Source organism: Callorhinchus milii, unplaced genomic scaffold (genome assembly GCF_018977255.1).
Source record: "Callorhinchus milii isolate IMCB2004 unplaced genomic scaffold, IMCB_Cmil_1.0 Scaffold10, whole genome shotgun sequence".
Taxonomy (NCBI): domain Eukaryota; kingdom Metazoa; phylum Chordata; class Chondrichthyes; order Chimaeriformes; family Callorhinchidae; genus Callorhinchus; species Callorhinchus milii.
The window spans coordinates 7,222,666-7,231,465 of record NW_024704751.1 but is presented as its reverse complement, the minus strand read 5'-3'; positions in this window follow the sequence as shown (position 1 = coordinate 7,231,465).

Genomic DNA, 8,800 nt, shown 5'->3' with positions numbered 1-8,800 from the left:
ACTTCCTGATCCCCTTTCATTGGTTTCCAGTTAATTGGTCATTTCTCATTAAAGATTATCCAAACATCTTCCCCTTTTTTTATTTCCTTCTGGTTTTTCTTTCTCCCTGTCTCAGTCTTGTTCAATTACTTTTCGGATTCGTTTTCAATCCTTTTCCTGACCTGGCGGTTCTCAATGTTTCTGCCACCCCCGGATCTTCCTTCGGCTCTTCTTGGGTGTATTTCCCACGACGTTCTTCTGTATATTTTCCTTTTATCACTTTTAATCGTGGGTATTTAATCCTTCTTCCAAATTTCTCCTTTTGTCTAACCTGCTGCTTTCGGATGTTTCCTCCTGAACCAGATTCCTCTCTCTCCTCTTGTAAAAGTTTTCTCCTTTCTCTGGTTCAATTCGGGGTTTCCCTCCTTATTTTTCTTGTGTTTCACCTGCCGTCTCGATTATTTTTCTTCCGAGTTTAACAGATCTCTTAACCGTCTTGACAGCGGTATTTGTGCTGACTTGTCCCTCATTGTCTTTCGGCATCTTTTTTGTAGGCCAGAATTGCCAGATGCTTATCTGTTTCCTTCCCCATTTTATTTATAGTCCTGTATTTCTCCACCGAACCAGTGCTTTGAAGGGGGAAACACCAGTGAAATAGTTTTGTGGTCTACCGTCTCCAAGCTCCGAATTCTTTTGAGCAGGCCCACTTCAACGATATCTTGCAGTCCGAGCAGAGTCTCGGCTTTTAATTCTACAATGTGAAACTTTTATCTTGTGTGATCTGTCTTTGTACATCATTTCTACAGTTATTCTCTGCCCGCTGTCTCAATTTAGTTTGATGGGTGGAGGAGCCAGCAATATGATATAATAATAATAATCCTTGCATTTGATATAGCGCTTTTCACGTCGGGAGGACGTCCCAAAGCGCTTCACAGAATATACTCTAAAGTGAATTGACTGTATATTTGTGGGCGAACGCGGCAGCCAATTGCGCACAGCAATGTCCCACAAACAGTCGTAGATTGAAAATGACCAATTTACTATTGTTTTTTTTTGGAGGGTTATTGTGCCACAAGAGGGCACAGCAGTGAACAGCAGTGGCAAAAAGTTTGACATTTATTTTCCAAGTCTTTTTAAAGTGGTTTCTGTGGGGAATTAAATGCACCTTCGGCCCTTGGCAAAGGCATCGGAATCAAAATAAACTTAGAAAAGAAAAATTCGTAACCTTTTTGACCGCTAACGATGGCTTTTTCTAACTCTCGACTCCACTGCACAATGGGTTTTTTTTTTAAAAAAGGATTTTGTTCTGAAAAAATCCTGAATTCCATTAACGCGTTGCAACTATTTATTAATAACTTGAAATTCTGCTATCGGGTAAACTCCAGCAGTGGCCAGGTTTATATCTGACCTCCATTTAGAATATTTTAAAAGGAATGATTTTTGCCGAATTTGCGTGAAAGGCGAATATATATATCCTGTTAGCAGGAGGAGAGGTTTTAGCTGGTTAGGCTCTGAAGTCCCCAAGTCTTGGCTCTTGTCAATCTGCGCCTAATACTTCCTGGAATTAAGTAAACAGGATACATCCTTCCAGAGAGAGAGAGAGCGAGCATTTCCACATTTGATGCAGGGTGGTAAGAGCCAAGGCTTGGGGGCACCCATTGAGAGCACTGCCTGGCAAGCTTTCCGGCCGCTTGTCCGGCTAGGATCACCCTACCCTGCCCGTTAGGGCTTTGGCTTGCAGGGTTGACAGGAGCTGAGTGGTGTGAGTCACTGCCCCCAGTGACTGGTCTGCCCTTCCAGGTCCTGCCGATGAGCCAGGATGGGTTGAGCTGGGCTTATTGAGCGCTGAGGGAGTGATCAAATGTGTGCTAAGTCCTTTGGTCTTAGTCTGTCTGCACTGATTCCCCGGAGATAAAAGTCACTGCATTGTTTAATTATTCTCTAAAAATTCTTTCCTCTTGTCAACAGGCAGAAATACGGTGTCTCGCGGCTTAGACCCACAGGTTTGAAACCCTGTATTGTCGGAAGTGCCATCTCCGTCCCAGCAATACATCTCTACGGTTTTGGCAAAGGAAATTTATAAACTGGAGAGTCAGTTTAATCGAGGCTACACATTCACAACCAGCCAAAACCACTTAACACAACAAGCCGCCGGAGTCATTTTCCGACCGATTGTTCAGGGCACAATAGGATGATTGGGCTTTCAAGTGGGGGCGCCTGTATTCTGTTGCAACACACTCTTGTCACAAGCAAGGAGCTCCTTCCCAGCTTCTAAATAAAAGCCTACGAGACACGCAATCGGAAAGGAAACATATATCCGAGTGTGGGTCAGGGTGTGTGTGTATGTGTGTATGTATGTGGGTGTAGGAGTGTGTGTGCATATATGTGTGGTGTGAGTCGGTGTGTGTGTGTGTGTGTGTGTGTGGTTGTGCGTGTGTCTGAGTGGATAAGGGTGTGTATGTGTATGATTGTATGTATGTGTGGGGGGAATTTGTGTGCATGGCTGCGTGTGTGGGGAGTGTGTGTGTATATGTGTGGGGGGGGGATGATGTATGAATATGTTTAAAGCGCTCTGAGACGTCGTCCGGCGTGGAGTGCGCTATATAAATCCAAGTTGTTGTTGTTGTGTGTGGATGACGTTTAGGGGACGGGGTGGAATGTGTATGGGGGTGGGGGGGGGCTGAATGGCTTCTCTCTGCGCTGTGATGGACGGATTCCATGACCGCAGAGATCACAGCTGGCTGGTGTGAGGTTTGTTGATGTTGGTTGAGATGCCGGAGGTGAGCCAGCAACTATTTTTCCCGGTTTCCTGGGTTTTCCAGGCAGCGCTCGCCATTTAACAGCTTAACTTTGGCCTCTTGGCAGGGAGACTGGGCAGCCTATTTAAACATGTGGAGTGGGAGTGACGCTGAATGTCTCGCTGACTTGGTCATTGTGAGAAGAACTGCAGCCGATCACATATTCTGACATTCGTGGTTCTGTGTCGTTCGTCCTGCTTTGACCACACGTGTTGTTCAACCTGTTACACACGGGTGTTGTTCAGACCCTGGTACACCCGTCATCAAAACCCGTTGTTTAATGAATCTGTTGCGTGTGAGCAATTGGCTGCCGCATTTCGCCCACAAAATGCACAGTCAATTCACTTTACTGTGATGGAATGATCGCGATTCTGGAAGGAGCTTTGTCTCCCGGACCCCTCTCTCGTGATCTCACTAAAATATTTCCTAATATTTGTATTGAATCTGCACCAAACACATACACGCACATACACACTCACATTCACATACACACTCCCTCACACGCACATATATACAAACACTGACAGACATTCATATACACTCACATACACGCTCACACAAACACACTCACTCAGGCACACAATCGATCACACAAACGCATTCTCACATGCTCACACTCACTCGCGTACAAACTCCCCCAATCCCTGATGACACAACACTAAAACCACACAATTTACATTTACAGTTCAGTGTTGCAATGGGGAACATCTGGGATGTTTAGATTCCTATGGTGTGATATCAGAGGCTTTGACGTTCATAGACACAGCTCCTTCCTCCCCTTCCTCAGCATCTGTGACAATATAACACTTCCTCCCCCCACTTCCGACCTCCCCTCGGCAGGGGTGGGGGGGGGTTAGGGGGAAGAAAAAGGGGGAGTGGAATCCACAACCTTTAATTGGGAGAGTTTTGTTGACTGAGCCACAGACTCACACCCTAAACCTATCGCCAAAACTGCCCAATACTTTCACAAAACCTTCCAATTAAACCAGAGTCGCTTTCACTCCAATGCGACTGCCCTCAACGTGGTTTATTAAAAAGCTAACAATTTTGATAGAGGAAGGGCACAATCAAATACAGAACTGGACACAATTTAGGGAAACTATATACTTTAAATTGTGAAAGGGTGGTGGAAACAGATTCGATGATAGCTTTCAAATGGGAATTCGATATGCATTTAAAAAGGAAAAAAATTGCAGGGTTATGGGGTAAGAGCAGGGAGTGGGACTAGTTGGATAGCTCTTTCAAAGAGCTGGCATGGGCACGATGGGCCATATGGCCTCCTTTTGTGCTGTAAGATTCTATGATTATATATATATTTATACACACATTTATATATATATTTATAGACACACGTCAGGCTGCTGAAAGCATTTTTGTTGTCTAAAACTAAACATTGTGTTTTACTGGAAGGTATAATTTTCATTCCAATTTATTGCTGGGAAATATTCATCAAATCCCTGGTCACAAAGTCAGAGGTAATGCCTCTCCTCTCCTCTCCCGAAGGCTACTGTGACCTTTTTTCCTTTTATTATAGGACGGCGCTCCAGGTGTTACTTGTGCCTGAGCCTCGATGGTGGACACAGACACAGGATACACTGTAAAGTGCAGTGACTGTGTATTTTGTGGAGAAAACGTGGCAACCAATTGCGCACAGCAGCGTCCCATAAAACAGTCGTGGATTGAATGATCCTCTTTTGGAGAGGGGGAATTATTACCCCAGAAAGCGATCTACCAACCGACGAACAATCGGGTTTCTACTTACTGGGAGATAAACAACCACAACTTATTTATTTTGTATTTATATAGCACCCCTCACACAGAGTAGCGCAAACAGAAGCATGTGAGAAAAGGAAATTTGCCTAAGGTTTCACCCCATCTGGGAATCAAACCTGGGTCCTTTTGCTTGCGAGGCGAGTGCTCTAACCACCACACTACGTGACTTCCACATATATGACGTGGAAAGTGATGAGTTGTGTGTGTGTTGTCAGAGAGAGGAGAGATGTGTCAAGGGACTCACATTTCTGCAACCCACAAAGTTATGTCAGCAGAAGTTTGGGGGAAGTCCCCTCCCTTCTCTGCATCCTCTCCAAGATGTTTCATAAGGACATAAGAATTAGGAGCAGGAGTCGGCCATTCGGCCCCTCGAGCCTGTGCCCCGCCATTCAATACGATCAGGGCTGATCTTCTGACCTACCTCTAATTACCTGCCCTATCCCCACATCCTCCAATCCCTCTATTTTTAAAAAATCTCTCAGTCTCAGCCTTGAAGATGTTCAAGGACTGAGCATCTACAGCCTTCTGGGGGAGTGAATTCCATAAATTCACTGCCCTCTGAGTGAAGAAACGTTTCCTCAACTCTGTTCTAAAAGGCTGACCCTTAATTTCAAGATTGTGACCCCTGGTTATAGATTCTCCCACCGGGGAAACAGACCCTCAGTGTCTACTTTATCAGCCCTTTAAGAATCTTATATGTTTCAATAAGATCTCCCCAATTCTTCTGTACTCTAGAGAATACAGCCCTAGTTTATTCAGCCTATCCTCATAGGTCAGTCCCTTCATCCCAGGAACTAACCGAGTGAATCTACGCTGCACCTCCTCGAGGGCAAGTATGTCCTTTTTTAAATAAGGAGACCAAAACTGCACACAGTACTCTCGGTGCGGTCTCACCAAAGCCCTATACAGTTGCAGCAAGACTTCCCTACTCTTGTACTCTAAACCTTTTGCAATGAACGCTAACATGCCGTTCGCCTTCTTAGTTGCTGCTGCACCTGCAAACTAACTTTTTGAGACTGGTGTACAAGGACACCCAAATCCCTCTGAACACTAACACTATCTAATCTCTCCCCCTCTAGAAAATAATCTGTTTTTCTATTTTTGCTACCGAGGTGAATAACTTCACACTTCCCCATATTAAATTCCATCTGCCACCTACTCGCCCGCTCCCCTCGCCTGTCTATATCCCGTTGCAATCTTTTTGCATCATCCTCAGAGCTTACTCTCCCACCGAGTTTTGTGTCATCCGCAAATTTAGATACGTTACATTCAATTTCCTCGTCTGGATCATTGATGTAAATTGTAAATAGCTGAGGCCCAAACACTGATCCTTGTGGTACTCCACTAGTCACATCCTGCCAATTTGAGAATGACCCATTTATCCCTACTCTCTGTTTTCTACCCATTAGCCACGCTTCAATCCATGCTCATATGCTTCCATTTATCCTGTGCGCCTTAACCTTGTGCAATAGCCTTTTGTGTGGCATTTTGTCAAATGCTTTCTTAAAATCTAAATATACTACATCTACTGGTTCCCCCCTATCTAACCTGCTAGATACATCTTCAAAAAACTCTAAGAGATTAGTTAAGCATGATTTCCCTTTTGTAAAGCCATGTTGACTCTGTAATCTTGTTTTGGTCTTCCAGGAATCCCTTAACGACATCTTTAATTAAGAACTCAAGAATTTTCCCTACCACTGATGTCAGACTAACTGGTCTATAGTTCCCCAGCTTTTCTCTCCCACCCTTCTTAAATAGTGGTATATTTGCAATTTTCCAATCGATGAGAACCGTTCCAGAATCCAGAGAATTTTGGAAGATCAAAGACAAGCCATCCACTATCTCAATAGCCATCTCTTTTAAAACCCTCGGATGTAGGCCATCAGGTCCAGGGGATTTATCAGTTTTAAGACCTGACAATTACCTAAAACCATTTCTTTACTAATATTAATTTCCCCAAGTTGCTCGCTAACATTGTCTTCTTGGTTCCCCTCTATTCTTGGAAGGTTTTCACATTTCAAACTTTCCGTAAGTTCAGAAGGAAAGTTTGAGTCATGTTTCACTTACAGGAATTTTCTGGGCTGTGAGTTTTTGCAGAAAAAGGAACAGTGGGGCGCTTGTCGATGACACAGGGGAAGTGAGTTTGCAGATGTGCCCTGAGCTGATGAGATGGCAAGGAAACTTAAATCGGGACCTGAACTGTATCTGAGGAATGAAAGTTTTTATTACTTTTATTATTTTTAAATCACTTGCAGGGGACAGGGGTTTCGCCCTCATTGCTCTCCTCTGCGGTGTCCGCCTTACAATGTAACAGCGACGACAACTTGCATTTATATAGAGCCTCTCGTCAGGCCATCAAAACAGGAGGAGCAGTGATGGTAGAATTGACTGTGGAGTCCCGTAGCCCAGTGGTTAGCACGGGTACCGCCCGAGCAAGAAGACCCGGGTTTGATTCCTGAGCGTGGGGCAAAACCTTAGGCGAGTTTCCTTACTCCACACGCCTCTGTTTACCTCCCCTGTTCAGGAACCCGGTTCTTAAGTCGATTGGCAGATCGCTTCCCAGGGGTAATAAATCCTCCAAAAAAAAATCCTCGACTGTGTGTGGGACATCACTGCGCGCAATTGGCTGCCACGTTTCACCCACAAAATACATAGTGGCTCCACTTTACAGTGTGTCCTGTGAAGAGCTTTGAGAAGTTTATAATAGTTATAATAATAATCCTTAGCATTGGACGTGGCGCCATATCATGTCTTCGAGCTGCCTCAAACAATAATCATATTTATATAAAAATAAGTGATAAGGCGCTACATCAAATGCAAGGATTATTAATTATTATTAACATTATTATCGTATCCGTGACGCCTTTTTTAAGATCGATCCTCTCAGTCCTATTTACTTACCCCCTCCCCCAGACCGCCCCCCCCCCCCCCCCCCACCCACCCGCCTACTCCCCAGGTCACAGTTTCTCGCAGGGATGCTGATCGGATTTTGGCTATCGATGGTGACTGCCACCTTGTTACCTAAACACAGGCATCAGCAAACTCACAGGCGTCCGGAAAATAACAACACTTTACAAAGAGAGGTCCCGAGTTGGGTGGATATCACACATCCTTTCACTGTGACTCAGCCATGTTGTTTATGTTTCTTACCTCTGTCCTGCCCTGCTCGGCCTCGCTTGGCAACGGGAACACAATCTCCTGCTGGCAAGAGGCCAGCTTTCCGGTTTACTGGAACCTGCCACCGGTGCTGGAAAGCTGTGCTCGCCCGCCTCGGGGTCATCCTGTATACAGTAATGCATCCCAGCGCCCTGGGATATCTTTCCGACATGAAGGGCGCTATGTAAGTGTAATTTATTGCGGTTGTTGCCCTCCGCTAGAGGGTAGCCCAGGTGGCAGTCACACGACCGATGGCAGGGACGTTGATGGCCTGCGGAGCTTGCAAACTGCCTCGTTGTTGGACAAAGGCGTCCGAGATCCTGGAAAGGGACGGGCTAAGCCATTCACCGCTTTCAAATCCCACCTAAAGACCTTCCTTTTTTGATCACGGTCACCTCCCACCTCCCTCTCCCCCCGACTCGGGTCAGATTTCACTTCAGTCAAGCGCTCCAGGACCCTGCCCTGCGTGAGAGGCGCTGTGTAAATGCAAGTTGTTGTTGTGGTTGTTATTGTTGTGGTTGTTGTTGTGGTGGTTGTTATTATTGTGGTTGTTATTGAGGTTGGTGTTGTTGTTGAGGTTGTTGTGGTGGTTGTTATTGTTATGGTTGTTGTGGTTGAGGTTGTTGTTGTTGTGGTTGAGGTTGTTGGTGTTGTTGTTGCTGTTGAACGATCCCAGTGTTTGCTTTGGTTGGGGCCAAAGGTAAAGATGACGGACTTTCAACCCAGGGGTCAGCGAGAGATCAGCAGCTCACTAATACAACAAGACGTTCCCGCTTGGCCCTCCGGCCGGAGCCGGAGCCTGGAGTCCCAGGAGATCGAGGAGATTGGGACATCGAGTGGATTTCCTGCTATTCGGTCTGGATGTTGATGATTTAACCAACAGATCCCTCTGTCTCCGGTCGCTCCCTCAGGGGAATGAGCTCTCAGATTAGTATCTAAAGTGATTTACGAGCCCTGCCACTTGGCCACTGACCACACACCACAGCCAAGGGGACATCAGGGCTGCCGTGTGAACAGTGAGCTTGAGACACGCCTCTCATCAGTCTTTTGTCGTGACTCAGTCTCACACACACAACAGCGTGGAGCTTCCCCTC